Consider the following 19,017-nt stretch of genomic DNA (forward strand, 5'->3'; position numbering starts at 1 on the left):
AGAGAAGCCAGTGTGGTTTTCCTCTGCTGTCGTGCATGTAGATCTATATCCCAAAAGGGCCTCTCATTTTTTGCGGGAATTCTGATTGAGAAGCTTGCTCACATGGATGAGGCATGGCAGCTGACTGTTTTGCTTTAGAAAGAGTGAAGAGTCAGCCTCTGTTAGGCTGCAGGTCTACAACAGGCAGAACAAAGAGGGGTCTGCTTCAGGCACCAATACACAGCTGGGACCTTGACTTTTTCTGAGTTCATATTTGTTTTAGAAAACATCCCTCTGTTTTTGCTGATTGGTTGATGATTGGTTGGTGGGTTGCTCGGTGGGTTGGTTGGTTTGGCTTATGGATAAGTCCTAGGCTTCTTGCTGTTCTGCATACAGAGCTGTGGGGCCCACCTGTGCAGTTCTGCCATCAGATTCTCTCTGGGTAGAGCCCTTTACTCCTGTTTTATCCCACAGTTTGATGTAGAACCTAGAGTCTCTTCAAGGTTCTTGGCTCCCACTGGCACTGCTGGCTCTCAGAGGATATTCTAGGCTTCCTTCCTTCAACACACTTCCATTCTTTTTCTGTCTCCCAGAAATCCATTGAACTTTCTTATCCATTGGTGACCCACCTTTCCTGGCCCTTAACTCGGTCTGCTCACTATGGGTTAACTACTTCTATATATTTTCCCCCGATGGTTTTGGAGAAATGTCAAAAGGCAAATGTGTGCTCAACCTGCCTTCTTAAAACTGAAGCACGTACTTGACAGAGTATATCCTGATACAACAGGCATATCACCTCTGAAAGATTGCATCACACACTAACTAGTAACATCAAACTGAGGATGGGGTCAAAGTTGAAATCATAGATTGAGATTCAAATTACTAAGCCCTAGAAACTTGAATGTATCTTTTTTTTTTTCTTCTTCTGGGTATCTGATGGTATCTGTCTTTATATCATGGCTATGGGCAGGATTTGGGAAAAGTTTTGCCTCTAAAGCTTGTATGAACTCAAGAAAGAAAACCTGTCTATATACACTGATAAGCATGGTCTTTTTAATTTGTCTCAAATAGCCAGCCTATCAGTCCTAGTATTTCATTAATTTTCAGTGCAGCGACATAGTTTGATGCCTGCCTATAAAATAATATATGTATCTGCAAAGAAGGAATAAGTTGAAGTAGTCTATGGTTCTTATAAATCCAGCCCTTGTGACTGGAACAGAGTTTGACAAATAGGTCTCATGGAAACTCTCTATTTCATTAGCAATGTTACTACGGCAACATGAACATTGGGCCTGACCTTAGGAGAAACTAATCTCTAAATTTGAACTCCCACGATACTCAGATGGATAGAAGCAATGTAAGAAATTTTCTGAATAACTATTTTTAAGTTTCCGGAACTGTAATCTCGTTCCAACTTCCAAGCTTCATTTCACAATTTTAACTAAGGACGAGTCTGAGGGTTGGATGCTGACCATGGAGCACAGAGGTCAGAGAATGCCACAGACCATGTGGCAAAACTCTATGGGAGATCTGAGCAGAGAAACAAAGGGTGGGGTCTGGAATCGATGGTGAATTGTTTTACCTGCTGCTCTAATGAAGTACCAAGCAACAACACGGGACATGGAAGGCCCAGCTGGCAACCTTCCTTATTCCTCATACTAAATACGGCACAGTGAGCCACAGGTTCATTCCTCCTACCCTAAGGGACAAGGTCCCCATTGGGAACTTAGAGTTCTTCTTGCCGCAATGAAACCCCATGAAGTGACTGTGGCCCGTGGTGACAGCAGCAGCCAGCTGTTCAAGTCATAGCACCTGTGCCTTCAACTACTCTTCCCACAAAGCTCTGAGCTGAGCCATTGGCTTCCCTGCAGAAATCTAGCATTTCTAGTCACTTTTGTGCTTCATACACTGCATGAAACATGCACAATGGGAAAACCATTTCATGTTCACTTTCTTGCTTCTATAAACACCCACATGTATTCGTGATAAAAAGGGTTTTAACAAAACTCCTGTGAGAACTGTAGCGATGCAAGACTAAGTGAAGATCTTTTTTTAACCAGTCCTTTAAAATGTTTCCAGTGTGGACATATTTTAAAGCTCTCCAGGGGAGAAAGCAACTACTTATTTACAAGGTTGTGCTGGGTACTTATTCCCCTATAGTCACTGGATGGCCCCTATTATCTCATTACTCTTTAATGGATAATAAGATGTATCTAAAAGAGAAGAGATCTCATAGGAGGGAATTCTGCATGAGATTGCCACAAAGCAACCTAGGTGGAAAATAACAGACTATTAGTGAAATGCTAAACTAGAAAATAAGTACCTGAACACCACATTTGCAACGTAACATAGATAGAGAAAAATACTGAACTGTTTAAGCTCTAATCAATCTAAAAAGAATGCTGAAAATATCTAAAACAAGGCTGGAGACCTGTTAGAGTTTGAAAAGTGTTTACTTTCAGTTAGTTGGAGTATTTTCCACTCAGGCTTAGATGTCTTTCTTTCTTTCTTTTTTTTTTTTTTCACATTCTCACTGTAAGGCAACAAGATTTTTTTTTTTTTCACAGCAACCAATAATTATTCTTTTCTTCTTGTAATTATATAAGTTTCAGGTGTACAGCATTATAATTTGACATATTTATATGCTACAAAGTGATCACCACCACAAGTCTAGTTACCATCCATCACCATACGGTCAACCCCCTTCACCCACTTTACTCACCGCCCCAAGCCCCATCCTTTCTGGTAACCAATAAGCTGATCTCTGTATCTATGAGCTTGTTTTTGATTCTTTTTGTTTAGTTTTGTTTTTAGATTCCACATATAAGTGAAGTCAGATGGCATTTGTCTTTCTCCATCTGACTTATTTCACTTAGCATAATATCTTCAAGGTCCATCCATGTGGTTGCAAAAGGAAGGATCTCTCTCTTTTTTATGGCTGAGTATTCCATTGTGCATATATACCACATCTTCTTTATCCATTCATCCATTGATGGGCACTTAGGCTGCTTTCATATCTTGGCTATTGTAAAAAATGCAACAATGAACATAGGGGTACATTTATCTTTTCAAATCAGCATTTTCATGATCTTCAGACATATTCCCAGAAGTGGAATTGCTGGGTCACACGGTAGTTCTATTCTTAATTTTTTGAGGAATCTCCATAATCTTTTCCATAGTGTCTACACCAATTTACAGTTCCACCAACGGTGCACAAAAGTTCCCCCTTTTCCACATCCTCGCCAACGTGTGTTATTTCTTATCTTTTCAATAATAGCCATTCTAACATGTCAGGTGATATCTCATTGTGATTTTGATTTGCATTCCCTAATAATTAGTGATGTTGAACATCTTTTCACGTGCCTGTTGGCCATCTGTATGTCTTCTCTGGAAAAATGTGTGCTCAGAGCCTCTGCCCATTTTTAAATCAGATTGTTTTTGGTTATTGAACCAATATTATTCTTAAATAAATTGTGTGTGTGTGTGTTTTCTGCAAAGTAAAGAGCTTGTTGTAGTTCATGACCCCACTTACATACGGTCAATAGCACCTTCTTGGAAGGTCTCTGCTAACTATGGCTTCAGTTGCCTTTTCACACCTGTGATTCAAACTGTCCAGTCAGCTAAAACGGATAGCAAGTGACCTGGTGCAAATTAAAGGAATCTGCAGGACAAGCTCCAGAAAGCACTCGGCCAAGTGCCTGTGCAGTTCTATTAGACAACCCACATTTTCTTCTGGGAATGGTCCAGAGGCCCCTTTGACAAGGAGCAGTTCTGATTCAGGGCGTCTTTCAGCCCATCTTGAAGTAAAGGGGGAGCATTCCTTGAGAAGTGAGTCACTTCCAGGGCTGAGGAGTGGCTGTGCTTTTAATTTATCTGTTGAACTTCAGTCATGATGAGTAATAACCCAATAGAAAATATCTGTTCTTCACAGGAATGTCAATACCTGAAGCAGAGTGAGTGGTTGTGGGCTTCCACAGGACTCAGGAACACCAGATTTTAAATGGCCAATGAAAAAATGCCTTTTACAGTCATGATGATACAGGAGAACAGTGAGGTTTTATGCCTGGTTTTTGTTTCTTGTTTTTGTTTTCTACAGTAAACACACTAAAATATAACTCATAAATATGCTCTTGATTTATAAAAGCTAGGAAAATTGAGCGTTCCTTAATTGCCTTCTTCTCCTATAATTGAATTTCTGTTTGTGTTGATGCTTACAGGAAAGGGAGGGAGGGATCTGAAGTCCCCTGAACACTTAACTTTGTCAGATCGTATGTCCAGAGCTTCACATATTTTATCTCATTTACCTCATACGCCACCCAAGGAGATATGAGGCCTCACTGCTTCAGTCTTACAAAGAATATGAGACTCGGAGAAGCTATTTAGCTTTCCAAGGTCACAACATCAGTAAGTTTTATATAATCTGTCTGTCTTTAAAGACTGCACTCCTCCCATGACCTTGTTTCCTTGAACCAGCTCAAAGTATTAACTAAAAATGGTGAAACGGTGATTTTTCTTCTTGACCTACCATAAAGATGAAACCAACATTGGTTGTATTCTTGTAGATTACACTATTATGTTAAGCCATGAAAAAAATCAAAGAAACTCATTGTCTTATTCTTTCATTCACTTATTCTTTTGTAGGTGCAGTTTGCTTCTTTGTTTTGTAGATTGAATTCAAGATTCATTCTCAGTCTACTTTCGAGATAACCCGAAGTAATTTACAAGCTGAAGCACAATGTAAAATATGACATCTACATCAGAAATAGAAATGAGCTGGTCAAAAGGAACTAATCCATTCATTCAGTCATTCAGCAAGAATATATTAACCAGGTACTTCTCTAGAAGTCATTTTACCAGAATCAAGATTAACCTATTATTATAATTAAGTATAGAATAATATTCTGTAACCAGGGGGAAAGGGAAGTGTGTTATACTACAAAGTTTGCATTTTCTAATAAGTTAAAACTGTAAACTTCACACTAGAAGTTGAAGATAAAACTTCAACTATTAGAGATAAAATATTAGAGATAAAATATTCCCAGAACAAAAATCAAGTAGATGAGTCTTATGGATCTTTATAGAAAGGGCATGAGTAACCTAGGGGAGAAAATCAAAACCACCATTTTGCAAAGGACAAGACATACTGTTCAAATGGACAGCTCTTGAATCAATCTTCCATACGCTTACACTTTATAGGACTTACAGGCTTAGTCATCAAACAACATGGATCAATAACTGGCACCGAGAAGCATCTCTGAAGCATCAGACAATAGTACAAATTTCCAGTCTTTGTGCTACACAGGGAAAAATATCTTCACCCTAGAAAATTTGTTTTTCAACAGTGAATTCAATAAAAAGATGATACCAATCATCTATACATGCTATGGTAAGCTTTCAAAATAAATATACATTAGGCCTAAAATATTTACCATAACATGTATTAGGTGTTGTTTAGTTTTTGTGTTGTGCAGTTTGGGTGAAAACTTCTCAAATTACATAAAGACGAAAAAAATGTCTCAGACATATTTGAAAAAACACCATTTGTTTCTTTGTGATAGACCCTGATTCTTCCAGCCTCCTTACTACACCACCCACTTATTCCTGATTTGTAGTTGAGAAAAAATTGAAAAAAATAGTTATTCGCGAAAATGCAGGGAGATTGCAAACACAGAGGTAATACAGTGATTAAGATGAGGTCTCCGTTTCATGATTCTTTTCTTCTTAAAATATGTCTATATTTCTTGAACATCTCCCTACTTGATATTCTGCAAGCATTTGGCATTTTTGACAAGCCCACTGTTTTTTAGATCCTGTCCTCATTGCTTTTAGGATACAAGTGCTTTAGTGATTATCTCCTTCCCTTTTGGATCACTCCTCACCCTTACTCTCTCTTCTTTCAGCAACACACCTGGACTCTCATGCCCCAGTGCCCCCTCTAAAATAGACAATTGACCCTCTGATCTGTTCAATCTACCTCTTCCTGAGGGAAACTCACTCCTGTCTATTGTTTCCATTGACACCTTAATTTCTCCATGAACAATGTCTTTCACAGAGTTGCAGCTCAAACTGTGCCATCTGAGGTTCCGGATTGCTTGGTAGGTATTTAATGGGCTCTCTCACCAGCATCTCAGATACAACATGGCAGAAACAAAGCACATTTTCTTGCACTAGGTCTTATCCTACACACCGTGTGTTAGGCAATGGCACCATCATGCTCCTGGATACGCAGAAAATTATTTGCATACATTGTTAACTTTACCTCAACAATTTCTAGAAAGGCGATGTTTTAACCCCATTTTGGTCACGAACCACTTTGGGAATCCAATAAAGGTCGTGTGCCCCTGTGGTGGTTACGAGAATGAGCCTCTCAGATCTCCAGCTGCAGGGAGCATCATTCACCGGGGGCCCTGGCTGCTGTGCTCAAAGTAGAGCTGCTGCCTTTGCACCTCAGCTATGCTTCTGACAGGCTGTTCCCAGACGGTTACTAAACACAGCAGGAATACTAAGGCACAGCTGTTCCTGGGAGACTAGGGACTCCCCTGATTAGTAATTTGGCTGGAGGATTCCACTGTGGCCTTTCTGAAGCTTCCTTAGATGGAATGGCATTCTGAAAGGATTCCACCAGAACTTCCTTCCTTCCTTTTCTCTCTGAAGACTCTCCCAGCCTCTTCCAGCTCCCTCCTCATTTTCTCCCACAGGCATTTTAGCTAAGAAATTTCTTAAATGTTTAATATGATCTTGGCATCTGCTTGTTGGGGGATGTGGGCTAACAGAATATTCTCCCCAGTTAAATTCATACTTACACTTCCACAAAATTTGACACACAACTTTTGAGGTTTGTGCATCCCCATAGTTCACTCATGGGACTTATAGGAACCTCTCGGCCACCATGTTAAGAACTCTCCTTAGGGGCTTCCCTGATGGCGCAGTGGTTAAGAATCCGCCTGCCAATGCAGGAGACACGGGTTCGAGCCCTGGTCCGGGAAGATCCCACATGCCGTGGAGCAACTAAGCCCGTGTGCCACAACTACTGAGCCTGTGCTCTAGAGCCCATGAGCCACAACTACTGAGCCCGCGCGCCACAACTACTGAAGCCTGCGTGCCTAGAGCGCATGCTCCGCAACAAAAGAAGCCACTGAAATGAGAAGCCTGCGCACCACAACGAAGAGTAGCCCTCGCTCGCCGCAACTAGAGAAAGCCCGTGCGCAGCAAGGAAGACCCGATGCAGCCAATACATACATACATACATATATACGTAAATAAATAAAATTAAAAAAAAACCTCTCCTCAGAACCTGCCCTTTTCATTCCACCCCCACTACCTTTCCTGAACATCCTACTCATCTTTCACCTGATACCTAAGACAGTCTTATAATTTATATTTCTCCTTCCAAATATCTTTTTAAAATCTATTATTCAAGATCTTTTAACTTTTTTCTAAAGAGAAAATCTACTTGCATCACTCAACTGTTCACAAACCACCATTACATGGAGGATAGCCCATTGATCAAGGTCATGTCTGCTCTACCCAACCTTCCATCATCCCTCTTCAGGCACAATGGGGTTTTTGTCATGCCTTATGTTGCTCCCATATCCTAAAATGGCCTTTCTACTAGTTTTGCAGGTTAAAAATGATCCTCCTCTTTTTAGGCCCAGTTTGAATGCCACTTCCCTCCTGAAGTCTATTTTATACCTTTATCTCAATGTCCATCATAAATGGTTTTGTGAGGAGCTGCCTTCCCCACTACATTGTAGATTCCACACAGACTGTTTATGAATGCTTTCCTCCCCACACAGCAATGCCTTTCTCATAGCAAGTGCTCAGTAAGTGTTTGTTGACCTGAACTACACCCAAAATCCTACAGAATAAACTCAATACTCGTCACACTGGCATTTAAGACATTCCATAATCATGCTCCATACAGCACTTTCTCCACTATGGCAAGGTTGTCCTCAAGAAACCTTACACAAGGGTGATTTTTGTCCCAGCAAATTGACCACCATCTAGTGTCTGGTAGTCAGCCTCAGAAACCAAAAGCGGATCTTTCCCATGAGCCAAAGTCATGATGTAGAACACCAGAATGTCAGTTTATTATTTTACAGCAAGAAATTCTTGTTGTGGAGACTAGAATACATGCAACATCTATGATCAGTAATTATCTCTCTGCAGGCAAATCTAAAAGGAATGGTAAGTTACAATCAAAAGAATGTGTGGTGAGTCAGAAAGAGAAGAAGAATCAGATTAATTGAATATTTAATAAGATCCTTTATTCATTTATTTATTCATCTAATTGAATATCTACTCAAGCCCTCTGAGGCTGGCATCTCCCCATACTATGTTCTTACCTATGAGACCAGAAGACTATAAATCATTTGGGTAAAACGCTCTTCTTGACAGAGTTTGATGGGGATGGCCAAATTTCATTTGCTAGGCTTTTAAGACTGACTAACCCTACTTTTTATGATTGTTTTCATCATATGTGTTGATTTTACATATTGTATCATGTTACAGTGCAATCTCCTAGGTCCGTAATACAGCTTGGTATTTAAGGTGACCTGGCATAGCTAAGCTCTGGCCCATTATGTATTGAACGGCCTCTTTCCTCTGTGTCCTTGGGACAGTACATCACTGTGGCCTCCTTGCTATCCTCCAAGCATCTTCCACTTGTCCCCTTTACAGAGGGGCCAGCCCTGGCCAGTCTGCATATTTTTGCTGATAACACACCTCACTCAACTCTGCCATAGGACATTCTTCCTACCTGACCCACCTGTCCCCCCACCTCTACCTTTCCAAAGCCTGCTCCCTCCTTTAAGATTCAGATCACATTCCAGTTTCTCCATGTTGTCCCCTCCAATCACTCCATCTCATTTGTGAAGTCTCCCTCATTAGAACTCGCATTCATTCTGAATACCACTTATTGGTCACTTCACCTGTGCTACTTGGGTTTTTATTTAACCCTCTGTTGAGTGAATATGATGTATCATCAGCTAAGTTGTAAACTCCTTGGAAACAAGAATTTTGCCTTATAAAGTAACAGTTCAGATAACTATAATGCACTTAGAGAGAGAGGGAAGGCTTTCCTCTGGGACTTTCCTGGCAGTCCAGTGGTTAAGGTTCTGTGCTCCCAATGCGGGGGCCGTGGGTTCAATCCCTGGCTGGGAAAGTAAGATCCCACATGCTGCACAGCGTGGCCAAAAAACATAAAATTAAGTAGTTAGGGAAAAAAAAAAGTTGTTTAGAATGTTTTCTCTTTCAGTGGCACTAGACTGGAAAATACAAAAGTGTGTTGTGTAGTCTTGACTTTCCACAATAGCCCCTCTCCGGGACCTTCTGCCATCATATTACACCCTCTAGAATGCTCCTCCTGGCTGGCTCTTCCCTCTGGGTCCTGATGTTCCTCTCACTTACTATGGGCCTTTCTGCTATAGTCCAGGCTTAAACCTTACTGGCTCCAACCCCTGCTTTCTGTCCCCCGTCTCTGCCTTCCTCTCATCCCCTATGCTTTCTTGCTGCCTTGGCAGAGCCTATGGACTTCCGAGCCATCTCTCTCCTTCCTCAAACTAGCTCCATGGAGCACCCTGGCCTCCAGACTAGGAACCTGAACCCCAAGCTTCTCTCCCTCCACCCCATCTGTTCCTCTACTCAAAATAAAACTGCATGCTCTTGCTGAGTGTGCTGCCCTTAGAGCACCTATCCCCCACTCTCCCTCCCCAACCCCAGCTGAGAGGGGGGTCACCACAGGAGATGTGGAAGCGTAGTGATGATTGCCCCTCCTAAGTAGCAGGTTACTGAGTCATCCAATCAGGACAAGGTGTTCGGCTCCATTCTCTTGCAGGAGTTGCATTTGCAGGAAGACTTTCGGGTTCTGGCTCCCATGTGATCAGCACCTTGGCCAGCACCAAAGGAGCCACTGGCTTCATACTGTGACAGCATGGATTTTCCAAGGCCATGTAGTTCAGACCAAGGATGACCAGGTCAACAGATGTGGGTTCCAGGACTGAACAGAGTCATGGCGACCAGCAGGCACTCTTCACCATGCAAGGAAAAGACAGGATCTGGGCATCCCTGATTCTCACATGTGCATTCACTGGTAGGAGCTGGAGACTGGACGTGACTAGGTCTGAAAGGCTGCCTCTTGCTCCTGTTGACTCTGGCAGAGCATTCAAGATTATGTGCAAGCAGAGGACAGATGAACTCAAAGATGGGAAAGTGGAGGCTCTCTAGACCCCATCGTTGAAGAAGAGAAACAAACTAGGAGGTTGTCCACTTCAGCCTTACTTACCCCAGGAAACACTCTCAGTCAAGTCTACTCTCTAAATAGCTCTACTCTGAGAACCCAGATGTGGCTGAATCAGTAAGAAATCAATAGGAAACGGCCCTCATTTCTCATGCAGCCCTGGGCCAATCCCTCTGAGTATAACTATTGTACTTCCTGGTCTTTTCAGGGAAACTGAGGCTGAGAAAGGGTAAGACTCTGAGACAACAGCCAGGAAAAAAAAAGTGTCCTTTGAAGGGGTTGTCCTCCCATAGGCCAAGAGCTACTTTGGCAGCCTCTGTAAATGCCAGCAGGCCAGGTGGGGCCCCTGCTGTACTCTTATGTGGGAGCTTACCCTCTATCCCTTCTCCCCTCAAGTCAGATAGACATCAGAGAGGACCTGACACCCACCAAGCATGAGATTCCAGAAGCAGGGGCATTGGCAGACGATGGGGTCCCCAGTGCTGCCCCTCAGATGGGACACTGATATTCTCAACCACAGTGGTATTCATGGTTTTGAGATGGCCTGTTTTTCCATTAAAAACAAAAAAAGATAAAGTATTAACAACTTGCCTGGAGTCACACAGCTAGTAAGAGGTAAAGCCAGGACTTGAATTTGCTTTGTCAGATACATAGCCACTACACAGAAGTTAACTAAGTAAAGGTCAAAAATATTTTTTCTATTATTTTAAATATAGTTTAATGAAAATCTTTCAGAAATGGAGCATACATTTCCATAGATTCAAAAATAGAGAAAATGAAACTCGTTTCTGCTCCCTAGTTACTGAACAAAAACAAGAGGTTGCCATGGTATGATCCCAATTTAACATCTTCAAACAAACTCCCCTAGACCTTGCTGATGGGTGAACATGGGGAGGAGACAGGGGAACCTCAGTCAAGCTGCACTGCTTTCTTTACATGACTTTGTCCCAACCCACCCCCCCAAATGTGAGCAGATGCACATATTGGGGCTTGTCTATTGGTACAACTGGTCTCCTCCCAGCATACCCTGGGAGCAGCCTGCACCACCTCCAGGCAGGGCCACTGTGCTGCTGGCTTCTGTGCACAAGTTTCCTTGTGCAGGCACCTCCCTGCATGAACACACCTTTCTAAGAGTGGTGTGTGTCCTGAGCTTCCAGGCTTGTTGCCTGGCGGTTCCTCCTTGATGGAAACCCTAATGCTGGTGATTTCTTCTAAGTCTTGTGTGAAAACCACATTGAGCTCCTGCGATTCAGATTTTGTGAGAAGCCAGAGGCTTACTTTCTGTTACACCCTATGGAAAGTGGTTGCTGTCAAATCAACGTTTTCCTTTCTTTCTTTCTTTCTTTTTTTTCATTATCCTCTTATTTTTGGTCTGCCTTTGGCGCAAACCTGTTTTTCTTCATATGGTAAAATCTACTTCCTGCTAGAATATTATTTGATTTTGAGCCTACCAATTATTTTATGGTCAATTTTAACACATTATTTAATGCCCTGGAAAACAGCATTTTAGCCAGTTCTTGATTCAGAGTTATTATCATGAATATACAGTATTTGATTCTTATATAAAAATATGGTTCCATGTCTAGAATTGTTTTTTTGTCATTGTTATGACTCTAGACTTAACATTTCCCTGGCTCTGACCATGTCTCTAGCTCCCACTTAGACATCCTCTTTCTCTTCCTGGCTTTCTACACCGCTTCTCATCTGAAGAGAAGGAGAAACCAGAGTCAGGTACTTGTTAAGAAGCCTAGTCCAGGAGAGCCAATAAATCTGAGAGAAGAACCAGGGAAGTGAATACATGGCTTTATTCAGGGCAGAGTTTCATAAGTGAGGCTTTTCAATACTTACTTCTGAGTCAGGGCTATACTTTGGAGAGCTGAAGATGTAAGGCAGGTAAGTGGGGTATCTCATTCCTTTGGTAACCCCACAGCATCCCAAAGGACAAAGGTGACCTTTTGTTGATTGACAATAGACTGGATTCAGTCATTTACCTGAGGTCTTTCCTTGAAAAGACTCACACATTTCTAGTTATGCTAGTGGTATCTTGGTTGAGCAAAAATGTGCGAAGCAAAAGGACAGAAATATAATTTGTGGCCATTACAACTTTTCTCCCCAAACCAGATTCTGGCTAGCAGAGTGGTTAATGATTTGTTTGTGAGGATCTGATATTTCTGGACTTACTAACGTGGCATTCCAATTATTTGGGTAATGTTGGGCCTGGGAAATGTCCCCTCACATTTCTTTTTGTCTTGGTCACGTGTTAACTCTTGTCTTTCTTCACTGGTCCTGTGAGCTAGAGGCTAGGGCCCTCTCCTAAACACTGTAACACCCACTCTAAACACCAGGACTAAAGTGGAATAGTCCTCACGGTCAGGGATTTATGGCCCAAATTCCTCCAAATTACATTCAATAATGAGCAAACCCTTCTGATTCAGAGGACCTCCAGTTAATTAATCACAGGACCCAACTAAAATCATTTTTGGCAGATGTTGTCCAAAACCTAATTGGTTCATAACCAATTATCTCACAAAACAGGTACATTTATTTAGAAAATAAAACAAGTACATCTTTCAATTAATGCATCCTGGCAGTTTCATGAGAACACTACTTTGATCAAAACTATGTCATCTGTGGGCATATTATCCAGGTTTTATACAGTCATTGAGGGGAACAAGTAACAACTGCTCCAACACTTTACAGGTCCAAAGCTTCTTTTCATGCTCTACAGTGTAAAATTTTCAGGACTTAATTAATCATTTTTTCAAGTACCAGAAAAGCCCCCAAATTATTTTCTGAGCACAATTCTAGTTTTCTGCATCTGGCCTCCATGCAGTGGTCGGATGGCTATCAATCCAAGTAGATAGCATATTTTGCCTACTTGCATTTCATAAAATAGTATCAAATTGCCATCTGTTTATTTTTTATTTCCAAAGGACACTGTTCTATCCTTGATTGACATACTGCCTTTCTTTAATATAAGACAGTGTCCAAAGATATAACGCCAAACTGTCAAGTGTCCAGTTCTCATCAAAACCTCAGGCTGAGATTGTTGGACAGTCATTTAAAATATATGACATACATATGACCCAACTCCACATAAAGTCTATCCTTTGATCAAAGTTGATATCGGAAGGCCCAGAACTGAAACAAGTGGTCTTGGCCTCTGCATAATTGCCTTTCCTGAGCTGTACTGTAGGTGTCATGCCCTTGGCTTTGATCTAGACACTAGAGGAAAAGCCTTATGAGTCTAGATGCCACATGTGCTGTAGGAATATGGCTTGAAGACATTGTACTCTCAGTCACTCAGTGCACCTTTTATGAATCTACTGTGAAACGCATTTTGGAATCCCTGCTAATATTATCTATAGCCACCCGAAGAGACATAAACTTTGTTAAAGGCAGGGGTGTCACTTACTCTGGGCTGCAATAATGGATAGGTTCCTCCCGTCTGGATATCAATATGACAGTGCCTGGAGGAGCCTCTTAACTCAGGACTTTATGGATCCATTAAAACGACAAGTGGGGAGCATATACTTTACACTATACTGTAACCCTGAACCTTGCTTAGTTACGATGACGGGGGATTCTGGACAATGGGGTTGTGGTATCAGTTCCCAGACCTGAATAAAAGGCCTGGCTGGTTGGGATTTTGAGAATCGTTTTGTTTTGCTCCTCCTCTTGCCTTTGTTCCATTCCTCCATTCCAATCCGGGGAATGTGCTCTACCCTGTTCTTGCCCCACCCAGGGCTGAGCTGGAATCTTCCTTCTTGTTTCAGAGTACTTTCTGTGAGAGTCTGTTGTACCCTTGCTCACAGTGACATCTCATGAGCCTTCAGCAACTGCGGGCTGAGGAGGACACCTCTGCAAGTGCCCTGCGCTGCGTTCATTTCCAAGCCCAAGGACAGCAAACTGCCTCTTTCCTTCCTCCGTGTCCCCAGTCTATGCCCTCCAGGAAGGCTGGTTCAGCTTGTCCGGTACTGCGGCAATGAGAGGGTTGATGTCTGTTTCTTTGGCCTTGAAACAGTAATTTTCTGCTGAATCACACTTTGGGCAGACAGCTGGGGCACCAAGACAGCCTCTGTCTGATTCTAAGAAAGAGTCTCCCCGGCTGCTGCAGCTCAGGAAGACGCCTGCCGAACAATTTCACTCCTAGTGGTGGGAGGAACAGGGCTGTGGTGCTTTTGAACTTGAATTTGAAGCCTGGCTTTGTTTGCCTCCTACTAGCTGTGTGATCTCAGGCAAGCTAGGCAACCTCTCTGAGACTTGGTTTCTTCATTTCTAAATAGTACTTACCTTGGCAAGGTTGAAGTAAGGGTTGCAAACTACTGCTTCTCTTGAAGAATGGAGGTGGGGAAGGGGGAGGAGAGGGTGAGATAGATCTGTGCGTAATTTTTTCAATAAGAATGAAAAACCACATCTCCCTTTTTTCCCTTGGACTCTCAGAAAACTTAAGAGATAAACTGGATATTCAGTTTGAGCAGGACAGGAAAATCTTCCACCCCACAATTTTGAATGTTTATTTCTCCTGGATCTTTTTGTTCCTTTTACCTATTTCTGGGTCCTCTTTTTTAAATCATATTTATGGTTCATTATTTCACGTGGATTCTCTTTTTTCATGTGGGTTTTGAGCTCTGCTTGAGGTTTGAAGACTGTCTCAAATCTTTTACGGAACGAGATGTGGTGCACACATAAATATGTATATATTGCTTGTTCAGAGACGTTGCTGTGAACATTTTTGTGGCACTATATAATAATATAATAGAGAAAGCAATCTCGCACCCTGTCTCTTACTCCTCCCAGCGACCTTGTGAAATAGACGTTATTAATTCCATTTCTTAGAGGAGGCAGCTTGGGCTCCGGGGCTGGCTTTCTTCAGATCACTTAACCTCTCCCAAGGGTCAGAATTTCACGTGCGACCCAAGCCTTTTGAATCCCAGCCTAATGCTCTTTCTTCTGCCGCGGAGCTGCCTCTCCAGAGAGTTATTAGCTATTGCAGATTAGCTATTGGGCCTAATAAATAACACCCATAGCAAGAGCCCAGGCTACGTGCCGGGCATTTTACATGCATTACCTCATTTAGTGCTTCCCACAAGCCAACCGTGTAGCCACTGTGTTAGCCTCTCTTATAAACCATGACCTACACGAAGGCAGGCTCTCCAAGGTCCAGGTCAGTAAGAGGAGGGTTGAGATTTGAACCCAGGTGAGCGTGACTCTAGAGCTCTCGCTCTTATCCACTACCCTCCAAGAGCAGCAGCTCTGTCACGGAGTGGCACTTCCTGGGAGCCGTGTTCAAAGGACTTTGGGCTTGTGTGATGTCGCTGTGTGGCTGCGAGAGAAGCAGACAGCAGCAGCAGGCTGTTTTTCTGCTCCCCTGACCTCTCCCCACAAGGAAGCCGGCTCTAGGCAGGCAGCCGGATGGCCGGGCCACTAACCTGTCGCGGCCCATTAAAGTCTCAGGACACTGTGATCGCATTGGGGTCTGTGAGGAATGGCCACCATCACCGTCTTTGAGTCCCAATTCACGCTGTCCTTGAGGGTCAGCCTGTGCACTGTGGTTTTCTTAGCATTCTCTCTGCTTTAAGATCTTCACGTAGGCGGTACTAACAAAATACACATTCCAGGTCCTGGCCCTTAGAAGCATCCTGGGACTGTTTTTGGAAGTATAATTATTACCCTGAAGTTTTTTCTTCTTATCTTTGGGATTTATTCAGCTTTTGGAGGCTTTTACCTTAAGATATGCTTTTGGGTTACAATAAACAAGGCTAAATATTTCTGGATATATTCAAAGAGGGTGTGCTTTTTCATCTTGATAGGGGTACCAACTCTTTTAATGCTAGAAGGATTATTTTATTTTCTCTGTGGGCTGTTGCCCCTCTTGACCGAAGCTCCAGGCTTGTCTCTGTTGCTCTATCCCCAGCTCCTATCAACACCTGAGGTCCAACCTCCATCCACCACCACATAACTGATCACAGGAAGCTCCACAACTTCTTGCAGCTTTGGTTTGTTTAGGTTCTTTCAGTCATAAAATGGGGATAATAATCACCCTTTCTACCTCTTGGGTTGTTAAGAGGCTCTAATGATATACTGTATGTTAAAGGGCTTTTAAAACCACGTGTTGCCATGAAAATGTAAGATCACCACTGTGGTCCCGGGTACAGACTTCTGATAAAGGGCATGCATGGACTTAAGGGATATGCCAGCATTAATTACCAAGGCATTTGGGCCTGCAGCCTAATAACCTGAAAGAAGAGTGGAGAATTCTATGACTCCGTCATTTTGCCTACCTGTCATGAATCACAGGCATTGATTGTGGAACTGAGGTTTGGATGACCAGCATTTTTATCCAGATCGTCACAATCAAGTCTGCAGAGATATGGGAAGAAGAGGGTGTTGTGAGTACAGCTTCCTTTATAGTAACATGATTCATTCTTCTTGAAACAGGGGTTGGCAAATTACAACCAGTGGGCCAAATCCAGCCCACCACCTGTTATTTATACACCCCACAAGCTAAGAGTGGCTTTTATAATTTTAAATAATTGTAAAAAAAAAAATAAATAAATGTAAAAATTTTTTAAAATTGTAAAAATTGTAATAATTGTAAAAAGATCAAAAGAAGAAGAATATTTTGTGGCACATGAAAATTATATGGAATTCAAATTTCAGTGTCTATAAAGTTTTGAATTTTATGTATAAAATTTGTGAAAATTGTTTTCTTTCCTGTTCTATAAATACCTACATAATATTCTCAGTTTTGCCTGGCAAAGTCTAAAATAGGTACTATCTGGCCCTTTGCACAAAAAGTTTGCTGACCCCTGTCTTGAAGCATTCATTCTACACTCGAATCCAAGGCACTAAGAGGTTCTCATCCATCTGAATGCCGCCATGCCACTCAGGGACTTCATTTGTGCTGAGACTCTAAGGGAAAGATGTTCTATATACAGAAAAGGCTGAGACTCGGGCACTGAACGGGCAGAAGGGTCCCTTTGGGACTCAGCCAGGATGCGAATGGGCCAAACAAGCAAACATGATAGGGAGGAAAAGAGAGATGTATAAAGCTAGCAGTGGAAGAAACCAGCTCCCCAGTCCCCTTGGTGATGCAACGTGACCCGGACCTGACGAGGCCCTGTGTGTGGTCCCAGCTCTCTCCCCACTGGACTCAACACTGTTTATTCCGTGGCCGTCTGAGCAGTAGGTGTTTTCCTAATGCTCTCTTGGGAGACACAGAAGAAGGGAGCTGGCCATGTTGAATGCACAGCACTTTGTGCCCCCCACCCTCCCCGGGGCTTTTCTCCACGCCCCCTCCCCATTCCGCACCCATCCCTCCTCTGATCAGAAGCCCCTCTTCCTCTCCCCGCTGCCCTAGTTGCTCCCAGCCTCTGGGAACCGGCAGGCCCCATCAGTCTCCTCCTCTCTCGCCTGCCCTCTGGGCCTCTGGCTTCCCCCCAAGTCTGGGCCAACCCTGCATGCCCACACCCACCGCTTAACTCTGCCTTGAGGTTTGCCAGACAGCTCCCTCCGTGTTGGGGGAAGGAGGCAATAAACGACTTATGAGCTTTGCCAACCCACGGAGCCGAGGCGCTCTGAGCACCTCCGTCGGCGGTTTGGAAGTCTTGGCCAGCGATGCCGTCTCTGCGGATTTCTCACACACGGGAGGACAGAAACATGGCTGAGGAAAACGGAGCCAGGCCCGGGCCAGAGATGGAGATCAGAGCCAGCAGAATATTTTCCCTGGCACCTGACAAGACCCAGTGCACGGGGTTGAGTTCTGGAGAAACGGGAAAGGCAACCTCAGAAGTAACAGGGACGGTACCAGGCTGGACAAAAAACATAATTGCTGTGGTTCCGCGGGATGTCTGCACACCGCGGTTGTCCATTCCCTGTCAGGCCTCATCAAGTCTGCAGTTCACGTTCGCTAGGTACGTTGTGCAATGTTGTGACATCAATTAAGCTACTTCACCTAGCTTTGCTAAGAGGGACAGACCCAGGAGAACTGAAGAAGTGGAGGGCAGTGTACAAATCACCAAAGCTCCGTGCAATTAATGACCTGGGTAAATTCGCCGAACAACCCTTTGATTAAGGAGGAACGCATTCCCGGGGGACCTGGGAGGACAAGCTGAGCCACCTGTGGAACCAAGGACAGAATGTCGCTGAAGCCTTTCCGACAAGTGCCCTTTCCTGGGAATACTCTATTGTAAGAAAATGAAAGCTTACATTTTTGCCACCAACTCCTTTAAGCAGAAATGAAGTCTCAGTGAGTAAAATAACCCTGATTAGCACAGCACTACAGAGAAGCCTCCAGGGTCTGATTTCACAGCCCCTCTGGACTTTTCTCTTCAGGCAGTTAAGCGTTCACAAGAAAATCCCTTCTTTTTATGTGGCTTCTCCAGCTGCATAATTTTGTGAAACAATTTTTGAAAGACAAAACACAATAAAGCCCCACACTTGTACTACTCTTATCTTCGATGCCTCTTGAAATTTCCAACTAATCTCTAATATGCTTAATTTCTCCCCACCCCCAAGCCTCAACCATTAAATTAAAAAAAAAGAAAGGGGGGGCATGGGGAGAGATGTCCCCTGTGTTACTCAGCAAGAGTGTGTGATTTGTAAGATTCTAAAAATCCTTCCAGCCCTGCTTATTTTGACAAAACTACTTAACACTTCAAGCAATGAACCATGGGGCATAAAAGTATAATCTGCAGAGAAAACCTTAATCCTCTAGAGTAACCTATTTGAATCTCCTCAAAAACATTTTGGTGTGTAGGCCTGGAGAATTAAGTCAATTGTTTGACCTGAGAAGAAAG

The 19,017-nt window shown here is 43.0% G+C and overlaps 1 long non-coding RNA gene across 1 annotated transcript in view; it reads right to left on the minus strand.

Moving 5' to 3' along the window:
- Nucleotides 1-16,566, minus strand: part of LOC114486699 (uncharacterized) — a 140,079-nt gene extending 123,513 nt beyond the window's left edge. Inside the window, exon 1 of the long non-coding RNA XR_003680881.1 lies at nucleotides 16,501-16,566. This is a non-coding gene — a long non-coding RNA (uncharacterized lncRNA). The remainder of the gene's footprint in view (nucleotides 1-16,500) is intronic.
- Between the last annotated feature and the right edge of the window lie 2,451 nt (nucleotides 16,567-19,017).

Source organism: Physeter macrocephalus, chromosome 8 (assembly GCF_002837175.3).
Source record: "Physeter macrocephalus isolate SW-GA chromosome 8, ASM283717v5, whole genome shotgun sequence".
In the NCBI taxonomy this organism is placed as follows: Eukaryota; Metazoa; Chordata; class Mammalia; order Artiodactyla; family Physeteridae; genus Physeter; species Physeter macrocephalus.